We start from the raw sequence: 12721 nt of genomic DNA, 5'->3' as shown, positions 1-12721 counted from the left end.
TAGCTATTGTTGAACTATTTAGTATGTACATGCGTATCGGGTCTCTGCTTGGATTGCAGTAGGATAGAACTTGTTCGTGGGCCTGACCCACTACTATTTTACAGGTGTACGTCAGTTCCAGGCTTGAGCTTGTTCGTGTGGAGTAGAGACGGTCACTCATTCTTCCGACGATGTAGGATCTCTTTCCAGATGTTCGACTTGGATTTTATCTTTAGTTTTACTTTGATTCAGTTTGGGATTTTTATATTAGGGGTCCACTAGAGATGGATTCCCGAGTTGTTAAAAGATTGGAGATTTTGGATTGGGGGATTTTAAGTTATTAATATTTTAAGGTTTTTTTTTTATATTGAGGATTTCTATTATTAGTTTCTTCTCACTTATTCTTTTATTTCTTAAATCATTTCTTTTGTAATCTGTGTTCATTTAAAATACTTTAATTGTCTGATATCCCTCGGACTCGGGTCGGACTTGATCAACCCGTGTCTCGGATCCGAGGGGTATCACAACGACCCACCTCGGCGAAGCTCCAGATCAGTCCGGGGGTGGCCATGGTGGGAGTTGGGTGCAGGAGACAGACAGAAAAGTTGAAGAGAGGGGTACTTTAGTAATTTTATATTTAATTACTTTTTTATTATGTTACAGAGGGGTACTTTAACCTTTTTAGTATCTAGGTTGCATCAAAAATAAAGATTAAAGACTTATAATACTCTATTTGCATATCATACGAGTGTATTGCTCTTGACCCTTTTCTATATATATATAATTTGGCTAGTTGTAAGTGTAATTGTAAGGCTAATGTAGTGAGAAAAATGATCACTTTCAAATCTCGAACATTTTTTTTTTTTTTTTAACAATATAATAATAAGGGTAGATTAATAAAATCACTCCAAAAAAATAATTAAATTTGACACAAGGAAGTCTTTGCAAAAAAATAGCTAATATCAAATTTATTTATATTGAGGCCAAATGTGAAAGGTCATTGTAATTTATTCCATTTTTTTATTATTATTATTGAATATTGGATAAAGAATTCACAATACTCCATTATCAAACACTATTTGTTACAATCAAAGAAAATATATATTATTTTGTAGCATTTAATTAATTACTTAAAAAGAAAAGTCAAAAGTCTCTTGTCACTTTTCATTAGGATGGCAAAGTTTGACACGACTAGTCAACGCGACACGAGTTAAACGGATTTAGGTATTGACATTAAACGAGTTCAGGTCATAAACGGGTTGACACAATTAATCCATTTAGTTAATCATGTTATGTTTGAGTTGAGGGATTCAACCCATGTAACGTATTTAACTATACGTGCCATGAACAAATTTGTATTTAAGTTCCAAAATAACTATCTAAACTTGTATCTTATAATTTATTCTTTTGTAGATTTGAGAATATTTAGTAATTTATTTGGATTGAAACTTATATTTTTCTAATATTTAATGTTTGATCGACTATTATTAATAATTTAAATAATATTATTTGATTTTATTAAATATGTCATTAAATGGGTTACACGTTTAATCAAGAGTGGAGCCAGGATTTTATTTCAAAGGGGGCACACACTTGTTGAAAAAAAAAATCAATAAATATGACAAATATAATTTTTTTTTAAATCAAAAGGCAAAAAAAAAAAAAAAAAAAAAAAAAAAAAAAAATAGTTGTAAAATAATATGCCAAATATATACTGTAAAAAAAAATATACTTACAAATATAAGAATCAAAATATTGATTAATTATATTTTAATTAAATACAATCACAAATATTATCGATAAAAAGAAATAAGTAGAAAAAATAGAAGAATAAATAATTATACATAAGTGAAAAAAGAAATTTTTTTAAAAAGGAAACAAAAATTAAAAAAAAGGAAAAATATATGGTAAACTTGAATAAGAAGAATATATATAACTTTTTTTTTTTTAAAAAAAAAAAGGAAATCAAAAGAATTTGAAAATTTTAGGGGGGCACTATTTTAAATTACCATATAAATATACGTATATAGCTAAAATATGTATCTATGTATAGTAGGTTGGAGCAAGGGCTGGGGCACGTGCCCCCCGGCCCTTAAATGGCTCCGCCTTTGTGTTTAATAAATAAATCGGGTTAGTGTTGAGGTCCTAACACAATTATTAAACAGATCGTGTTGAAGCTGGCACTTTAATCCATATAATCCAAAACAATCCATATAAAAATCCATATAACACTTACCAAAACAATCCATATAAGAATGAAGCTGGCACTTCAATCCTTCCTCAACAATCTGGACATTAATCAGACTTTCTCTCTTTAGTTTTTGTTGGATTCTGCATCATTAATCCAAATCAATGGCCGAAAAAGAAGTGGGTCGGGCGATTGGAATCAATTTGGGGACGACGTACTCGTGCATTGGAGTGTTTTGCCCATTCGGGCCATTCCACGAACGCGTTAAAATAATTGTCAACGATCAGGGTAACAACACGACACCGTCCTACGTTGCCTTCAACAACACCGAGCGCCTCATCTGCGATACTGCCAAGTACCAAGTCCTCGGGAATCCTATCAACACTATCTTGTTGGGTTTAAATTACAAATAACAAGTAAAAATCAAAATTACACTATGAATTAAAGAGAGGTTTTGAAATCATACCTGATTAGAAGATTAAATTTTAGATACCTTTGAGAATTCTTGAGTGCCCTTTGAGAGATTTGAAAAATTAGAGCGCTTTACCCCCTTCTGAAAGTTGTTGATACGATAGGTCTGAATAAGGGTTTTAAAACCCTTATATATAATAACAACAGGGGGGGATGGCTTCTCTACAAACAAGCATATCTAAATCTCCCTTCCTATCATGGAAACTTAGATATCAATGGTTAGAAATAAATCCCACCAAATAAGTTGGAAAACCACAATCCAACGGTATAAAACCATACTCCCAATTAGACCACCAAATTGAAAAATACAAACCCAATCCATCAAGTATCAATAATCACATTGCAATCCTATTTTAGAAAACGTAGTGCATAAGACCATAAAATAATTTTTATTATTTAAATATATATATAAAAATTCCAACAATCTCCCACTTGGTCCATGCACTCTAAGTTTTATAAAGACACTATGGATTGCAACACACTTTATAAAAGTCGAGTGGCCACTCATTTTATTTAGTAAACACAATTATCGAAATTGATGGATTGAAACTTTAGAATACTCTCCTCCATAAATTTCTTCAATAGTGGATCATGAATGCATAGACAAGTAATATATTAGTCTAAACAATTCCATGGTCTCAAAACCAATTCCATCTAGGATTCAAGCAAACATAGTGGTTTTTACTGTATTTCATGAGATGTGCAAACTGTATGTGGTCTAAATGCACACCTCACTATCCGTCCTACTTCATACCACCGCGGTATGTCACCTGAACATATTACAGCAAACCGCCAACATTCTGTTCAGTGTGAGGGTTTACCGATATGGAGCCAATCCCATATCTAGCCTAAGCTATCCTCATGGAGTATGAAATACTCCCACAAGCAAATTTTAATATTTATGTTTGGATTTACCAATGTGATGTCAATCTCACATTTAGTCCAAACAACCTCATGAGTAAAATATCACTCCTAGACAAATCTTATATTTAGATTTACCGATATGGTGTCAATCTCATATCTAGCCCAAACAACCTCATGAGTGAAATACCACTCACAGACAAACATAATAGCACGTGCATAAACCATATATATCAAGATAATAATAATGATGATGATACATCATAACTTTATTTTCATGCAAATAACTGTCACCATAAGACATAAACTGGAGGAAAAATAACTGTCACCACAAGGCGTAAAACAACTAGCTGTAATGTAGCATATCTAGAAGTAATACCGGATATCATAACATAATGACTCTCGAACACCTATCCGAATCACGTGCTTTATAAATACTTTATTATCTTCAGCTGAAGACCTTTAGTGGAGGATTTGCAATAATCTTTCTGTAACCATATGGGGAAATCTTAATAGCACTTAAACATTAACCTTCTCATGCTTGAAAATGTACTCTATGTCAATGGGCTTACTACGCTTGGTCACTATTAAAAATTTTCATATACTGAATTAATGTAAGCCTTTAGAGAAAGTCCAAGTATTCATGTAGCGTGATCTCTATGGATCCTAATGCCAAAGACATACTTTGCATACTCATATCCTTCATGTCAAAAAACTTTACATAAAATTCTTAATAACATGTATCACATAAATGTCATTGCTATTTTGCAAAATATCATCAACATATAGGACAAGGAAAACAAAATGACTCCCACTGAACTTGAGGTATATGCATTTATCCATAACATTCTATTTGAACTTACGATTAATAACCGCTATATCAAAATTTTGGATACAACTGCTATAAAACTTATTTAAGCCATAAATGAGTGATAATGAAAGAATGACTCTTAAAGAGTCCATAATAAAGATGGAGAAAATCTCAAAAAAATCAACACTTAACTTTTGCTTAAGCACTTAACCATCAATTTTTGTCTTATATCCACCAGACACCTTAAAATTACCAACTACAGCATACTTCTAAGCTCTAGAAGATCTCTTAAGCTAAACATGCTTAGGAATTAGATTGGAAACTGAAAGAAAAGCCTGCAAAGAAAAAAAAATAACTAATTGAGTGGGAATAACTGAAAGAGTGGGAACATGAGCTTTAACTGAAACCACTAAAAAAAAAATGAAATGAGGCCTAGAATAAATAGAATAGATGCTGAAAATACTTTTCTACAAAAAGAAACTACAATATCTTAAACTCTCATTGGATTCACCACTCTCATTAAATATGCAGGACATATTCCAATAATCTCCATAGGTCTACAAGATAGTAAAATCTCGAATCCTTTAATATTTCAAGATGCCCAATAAAATAATCATTGGTAGTGTGAGTATTAAGCTCCTTAATATCTGCATTATATAACTCTGTCTCTATAAGACATCCCTACACTAGAAGTGGTGTACTGTTGCACAATGCACTGCTCTTTAAATATGTACTGAAATTACTATGATTTACACCATCCTTATCATTCTCCTATTAAAACTCACCACCTTAGTCCAATCTTAAAACCATAATCTTTATACCAACTACTTTCAACTTTAGTCTGGTATATTTTATACACATCAATCATACATTGAGAACCTATCAATGAAGACAATGAAATACCTTTACCGCAAATGAGCTACAACAAGAAGTAGACCACAAAATTCGATATAAATATAGTCTAAAAGACCAAATGACCGACTAGCCTCAAAATTGCGTTTCTCTATATCTATCATTTGATACAACCAACGCATAAAATTTATGGCCCAATAATCCCATCCTTGACCAAGCATTCAAGTCTCTTTGAAGACATTCCCCAATATCATATGCATAACATAGATGAATCCTCTCTAACCAAAACACGATTTTATTTGAACGGTATCGAGTCAATTGAAAAACAAGAAGCAGATATGATTACATCCGAATCCATCTACCATGTCTATACTTATACTTTTACCAAGTTTGGCTCGAATATTAATATGGCAATTTTCTTTCCTGCATTGTTTTTCTTTTTTCATGTCTTTTTTTTTTTTTTTAATTTCTACAGAACCAACATTTATCATTCCATGATCAATGTCTTTTCATGTATTGTTCTGTCTTTCTTTATTTTGTTTAGCCTTATACACTTTCTTGCCACCTAGTTTCTTCTTGAAACTATTCTTACTATCAGGGCAAGATGAGCTCACTCAGTTTTAACACCCTTGAGTCGCTCCCCTTTAATCACACAAAGTGCTAACAGCTGGTGAATGCCAAATTTACCTTCTTGTGAATTATAATTCACCTTGAAAAAACTGAAACAATCTAAGTAGAGAATAGATCACCATGTGGACTAATAACTTATCATCAAATATGATTCCCTACTACCTCAGATCATTAACCAACTTGCACATCTTATAGATGTACTTCCTCACTAAACCATTGCCATTATATCTGACTAACATAAACCATGTCAGATAATAGTATTGTAGTTGCTTCTTAATACCCATTAACTCTTTTTTGATTAAATCAAGAAGTTCCTTGGCAGTATCAAAACCAGAATACCACCGTGAATAATATCACCAATAGAAGCATAAATTAATCTAATGGCATGGTAGTAACTTTAGTCCACTTAAAAATGCAACAATTTTTTTTTCACCTAAGAAGACTCCGCACTGGGCATATGGGTTTCTTCCTCAAAAAACATAGACTCATGGTCTAAGAAACCCAATATAATATCAAAACATGTCTTCTAGGCAATATAATTTTAATCATTCAATGGTTCAATCCCTATAAGCTATTTTTAAATTACGGAAGCGTCTGTAACCTGAATAAATGTTATATTGAATAACACATATAAACAACATATAAAATAATATGTTATAACTTTAGGGATTATTACTTTAATTCGTGCTTGGGGTTTTAAGCCGAATTTCTTAGGGTGTTTTACTATGTGCAAAAACCATCCACCCTGCGGGAACAAATAAAATGTCATCTAAAAATCACCTTTTGGCAGAATTTTAGATTTTTACTTTACCCCCAAACCTGAGATAAAATCACACATAGACCTATTTGATTATATTTAAATTATTGCTAAACACTTCCATTACCTTTTGGTAAAAGGGTTATTTAGTTATAATTCAAGCACTCTTAAATATTCTACTCACTTATCCCACACTAAGTCATTGATCACCTTTTGGCAGAATTAATGCCCATATGTAGGTAAGTGCACTGTGAGACCTCGATAAGACCAATGTCTTAAAATTTCAAAAAAAATAATAATAACCCCCATAAGCATGTCACCTTTTGGCAGGCATCACCCACTTTAGCTATTACCTTTGAAACGGTCACTTTACCGGTCTTTCTAAACCCCAAGGAAGAACCTATATTGCAGAAGTTCTATTTATTTAAGTTCAACAATTTCTTTATAATGCACATAAACTAAACCCAAATATTAAGGAACACTTGATTTCACTGTAATATATATGACTTTAATATAAATAAAATAAAGTTTCTTCATATATCTTAAGAAATTACAGTGAACAATATAATAATAACATGCACATCAATCAAGATTTAAAAATCTCAATTCTTTATATATTTTAATTAAAATAAATTAACAAAACTTGACACATGTATATTATATATCTGATAAACAATTTAAAGTATTTGAGTCTTTAAATCAATCAGATCAATAATACTTGCTTATGACATGCAAACTTCCATAATTTTTCAACTTAAAATCGAACAAGTATCATGAAATACTCAATAAAAGCATTGGGCATAAGGTGTGGTTACATAGCCATACAACCTCGTATTTAACTAAAAAGTTACTTGTACTATACCTTTAGAAAAACTTTATAGAGAAAACATATAAGGTATGTACAATATTTAAGCTTGAACAAATTTGAATCTTCCAGCAACTTGATTCCAAAAGAATCATTGATTCATTACATTTTATAATCATACAAAATCAAATTCTTGAACAATTTGATAGTTGGTTAAATTTTCATATAAAATAGATTCTCAAGTTCCATATAGAATATATATGAAATCATTAAATACTGCACGATTATATTACATACACACAAGACAAAGTAATTATTCCATTTCATTGTCATGCACATGAAACAAGATAAATAATTTTAATCTTTAAGTAACTTGATTTCAAAAGAAACTAATACCTTGTACATGTAATATAATATTTAATCAATGTCTAATAAATGGAGAAACCAGCCAACCTATATATACATACAAGCCATGCAGGAAATTGAAGTAGTAAAACATGATCACAATTTTTTTTATGAAACCATGATATCTATACTTTATGCACGGATCACAAAGTACTAATTTAACATGTGGGCTGGCCATCAAAACAAATTAATAGTCGCATGGTTATAATAAACAGGCAACAACAAGATATATAGTTTTTGGCCATATTATGAATATGAAAGAGAAAATTTTCTGGAAGTGTTTGACGCATAAATTGTCATAGTTGATCCCTAGTAGCAAGACCCTTTGCCAACTAAGTAGGCTACCAAATCCACACTTTTTTTAAAAGGCCCGTTTGTCCAGATTGCAACAGGACAGTTGCGGAAAACGGTAAGCATTAACACCACCCTGAATGTGGAACAAGGTTTCATTTGGTTGTGTTTCACACAATTGGGAAACAAATTGATTCAAATAGATGAATCAATTCATACCAATGGATACGAACTGATATATATATATATATATAGCACAACAAATTTATTTGTTAACAAATTCTCGTTCGGCATGCAATAAATTTATAATTTCTACATTAAAAAATTTAAACCCTAATATTGCTCTGATACCAATTGTTGGGTTTAAATTACAAATAACAAGTAAAAATCAAAATTACACTATGAATTAAAGAGAGGTTTTGACATCATACCTGATTAGAAGATTAAATTTTAGATACCTTTGAGAATTCTTGAGTGCCCTTTGAGAGATCTGAAAAATTAGAGCGCTTTATCCACTTCAAAAATATTGTTGATACTATAGGTCTGAATAAGGGTTTTAAAACCCTTATATATAACAACAATAGGGGAGGACGGCTTTTCTACAAACAAGCATATCTAAATCTCCCTTCCTATCATGGAAACTTAGATATCAATGGTTAGAAATAAATCCCACCAAATAAGTTGAAAAACCACAATCCAACGGTATAAAAACATACTCTCAATTAGACCACCAAATTAGAAAGTACAAACCCAATCCATCAAGTATCAATAATCACATTGCAATCCTATTTTAGAAAACGTAGTGCATAGGATCATATTTTTTATTATTTAAATATATATATATAAACTCCAACATATCTTTGGTACAAATACATATAAATTTTGTGTTATACTATTGAGTACGTTTAAAAGCAGATTCTGTAGGGTTCAACTTTAATACTAAGTATATTTTAATTTATCGGTATTAACACTAAATATTTTGTTTTCAATTATGTAAATAATTTATTTCGAATTTGTATAGTTTCTGTAATTTTGATTTTAGGTTTCAACTAATGGGTATATAATAAATTATTATTATTATTATTATTTTCTGGCTATATATATATAAACTTATATTTGCTTTTGCATAAATTTAGTGAAGTTGGGTTACAAATTGGATTGAATGGCTCATTTTGAATAGGAATATTTGTAAGAAATATGTTGCCTTAGCATTAATACTCCAATACATAAACATACGCACGTTTATAAGCAGGACTTCTCAATTTTTAATCTTTGAAAAGAGAGTTCATACATCTAGTCTGTTCTAAATGTTTCATTTTAGCACGGAAAGGAAAATTTGATATAACAATTTTTAAAAACTAATTTCATATATTTTATACATGACGTATGAATATTGATGATGGGAGACGGATAATATTTGGACTTTTTATTGCTTTAATCTGTTTTCTGGTTCTTAAAGTATTGTGTTTTTCTGAATTCCAGATGCGAACGATTGATTGGTAGGAAGTTCAGTGATGCATCAGTTCAAGGTGATATGGAGCACTGGCCATTCAAGGTCATTGCTGGTCTCAATGATAAGCCAATGATTGTGGTAAACTACAAGGGCGAGGAGAAACAGTTCGTTGCTGAAGAGATCTCATCCATCGTTCTCACTAAGATGCGTGATATTGCTGAGGCCTATCTCGTCTCCACGGTTAAGAATGCAGTCGTCACTGTCCCTGCTTATTTCAATGACTCTCAGCGTCAGGCCACTAAGGATGCCGGAGTCATTGCCGGCCTCAATGTCATTCGTATCATCAATGAGCCCACTGCTGCTGCCATTGCTTACGGTTTTGACAGGAGAGCTGCAAGTGTGGGTGAGAAGAATGTGCTTATCTTTGACCTTGGCGGTGGCACTTTTGATGTTTCTCTTGTCACCATTAAGGCGACTGGTGTCATTGAAGTGAAGGCCACTTCTGGTGACACTCACCTTGGAGGAGCAGACTTTGATAACCGCATGGTGAACCATTGGTTCAGGAATTCAAGAGAAAGCACAACAAAGACATCAGTGGAAGCCCTAGAGCTATTATGAGGTTGAGAGCTGCTTGTGAGAGGGCAAAGAGGACTCTTTCATCAGCTATCTGGACAACCATTGAGATTGATTCATTGTATGAGGGAACTGATTTCTACCCAAGCATTACTCGTGCCAAATTTGAGGACCTAAACATGGATTTCTTTAGCGAGTGTGTGGAGTGTGTTGAAAAGTGAAGGGATGCCAAGTTGGACAAGAGCAGTGTCCACGACGTAGTCCTTGTCGGTGGCTCTACTAGAATTCCAAAGGTTCAGCATCTGTTGCAGGACTTCTTCAACGGGAAGGAGCTGTGTAAGAGCATTCACCCAGATGAGGCTGTTGCTTATGGTGCCGCTGTGCAAGCTGCAATCTTGAGTGTTGAGTACCAGGAGCTGTCGCTGTTGGATGTAACCCCTCTGTCCCTTGGCATGCTAATTGATGGAGGTGTCATGTCTCTTGTGGTTCCAAGAAACACTACAATTCCTACCAAGAAGGAGAAGGTGTTCACTACCACCGCGGATAACCAGTCTAGTATCTTGTTTCAAGTGTACGAGGGTGAGAGAGCAAGAACAAGCGACAACTTGTTGGGCAAATATGTGCTCTCTGGCGCGCATTCCTCCTGCCCCTAGAAAAGTTCCACAAATCAACGTCTGCTTTGACATTGATGCCAATGGTATCTTGAATGTCTCGGCTGAGCACAAGACCACTGGTCAAAGGAACAAGATCACTATCACTAATGGAGAGAACAGGTTGTCCAAGAAAGAGATTCAGAAGATGCTTCAGGAAGCTGAGAAGTACAAGTCTGAAGATGAGGACTACAAGAAAAGGGCTGAGGTCAAGAATACTTTGGTGGATTGCGCGTGTAAGATGAGGAATGCTGGTAATCTCTCACAGGCAGACGTGGTGGAGATCGAGGATTCTATTGATGAGGCCATACAGTGGATGGACAGGAAGGAACTTGAGAGCATCTGCAACCACACCATTTCCATCTTCAGACGGTGGAAGTGGCGCAGGCCCCAACATTGAGGAGGTTGATTAAGTACCACTAAGCTTTTTTACGCAATCCGGAGTTTGTTCTTGGTTACATGAACAAACCATAGCTTACTTGCGCAACTTTTTTTTTTATTTTTTTTTATTTTCTTACATGAGCTTAATTTTATGTGTGTGAAGACATGCATTATATTTATAGATTGTGAAGGGCCTTAAATGTTAAAACTATAAACTTTAAAATATCAATTGAAATTTAAGATCAAAATAGACCTGGACCATCTGCGAACCAAACTGTTTATGACAGTTGGGACTCGACTCAACAATAATATACATCAAGCTTCTTAGGTTTTATGCTCGTTTGGCCAATAGATGAACAATCCAAGTCCACTTAAGAATGAGCTGAATAGGCTTCTTAAGAAGCTTGAAACAAACGAGCATAAAACCTATAAGGAAACAACGTTCATGAATACTTTCTTTTTCCCCTTTTGGATTGACAATGGACACAAAACATCTTTATATAAATATTATAGAAAAACAAAAAAAAAAAAAACAAACAAACAAAAAACAGAGAATCGAGAATGCAATAAAGGATTGAAAAGTACGGGTTAGACATCAGCATAGAAAGCCTAGAAGGCATGCTGCAAGTAAGCATTCAATTCTAAAGGAGCAGGTGCCCACCCAAAATTTTTGAAAAAAAATAGTTTAGGTAACTAAGATAAGTTTATAGTTGGTGGCCCCTTAAAAAAATTTCTTTAATGGACCTTTAGCAAAAAATATATATATAGTGTTATATTTATATAATATACTCGGAATCTATCCATCTCCTTTTGAACCCTCTCTCCCTTTCTCAATTTTTTTCTTTACCAATTGAGGCTTCTTTAATTTTTTTTGTGGCCGTCAAGAACTTTATAGTGAGGGTTATGGGGAAATGGGTATCTGGGTTCCAAACCATTCGACACTTCATCACCATTGTAGAGCAACCAATGCGTCCTTGTGATGTAAACTGTGTCATTAAAGATGAGATCAAAAGGGATTTGTATTAGTTATGTTTGGAAGATTCACCAAAACCCTCTATTAAATTCTCTCACTAATAAGAGACCTCAATCCGGTGAGCTTCAGAATAGCACAATACTTCAGCGAACAGTCTGGCGTGCTCCAAGTGCATAAACCTCCATTGTTTCCGGCAACTAGCTCCAGCAGACAAAACGACGTGCTTCTCAGTCCGGCTAAACTTCGAGCCATGACCCAGTGCAGTCCGGCGACGCTACAAGCAAAAACGACCCACCTCGGCGAAGTTCCAAATCAGTCCGGTGGTGGCCATGGTGGGAGGTGGGTGCAGGAGACAAACAGAAAAGATGAAGAGGGGTACTTTAGTAGTTTTATATTTAATTAATTTTTTATTATGCTACATAATTTACGTCTTTTCAGCAATCAAATAAAGATTAGAGACTTATAAAAATTATAAGAATTATATACTCTATTTACATAGCATATAAGTGTTTATTGCTCATGACCCTTGTATATATATATATATATATATAATTTGGCCTAACTGTAAGTGTAATTGTTCGGCGAGTGTACGGAGCAAAATGGTCATTTTTTATTTTTGGATATTTTAATTGTTTTAACAA

The 12721-nt window shown here is 33.4% G+C and overlaps 1 pseudogene; it reads left to right on the top strand.

The window, feature by feature from the left end:
* The first annotated feature begins 2331 nt into the window (after positions 1–2331).
* Positions 2332–11814, top strand: LOC132270954 (heat shock cognate 70 kDa protein-like; annotated as a pseudogene).
* The last annotated feature ends 907 nt before the right edge of the window (positions 11815–12721 follow it).

This window comes from Cornus florida, unplaced genomic scaffold (genome assembly GCF_030987335.1).
Source record: "Cornus florida cultivar Cherokee Brave unplaced genomic scaffold, ASM3098733v1 CherokeeBrave_3.0.0_Hap2_Chr08, whole genome shotgun sequence".
NCBI lineage: Eukaryota > Viridiplantae > Streptophyta > Magnoliopsida > Cornales > Cornaceae > Cornus > Cornus florida.
Note: the sequence above shows the minus strand (reverse complement) of the source record. Positions and strands in the feature narration are given on the sequence as shown.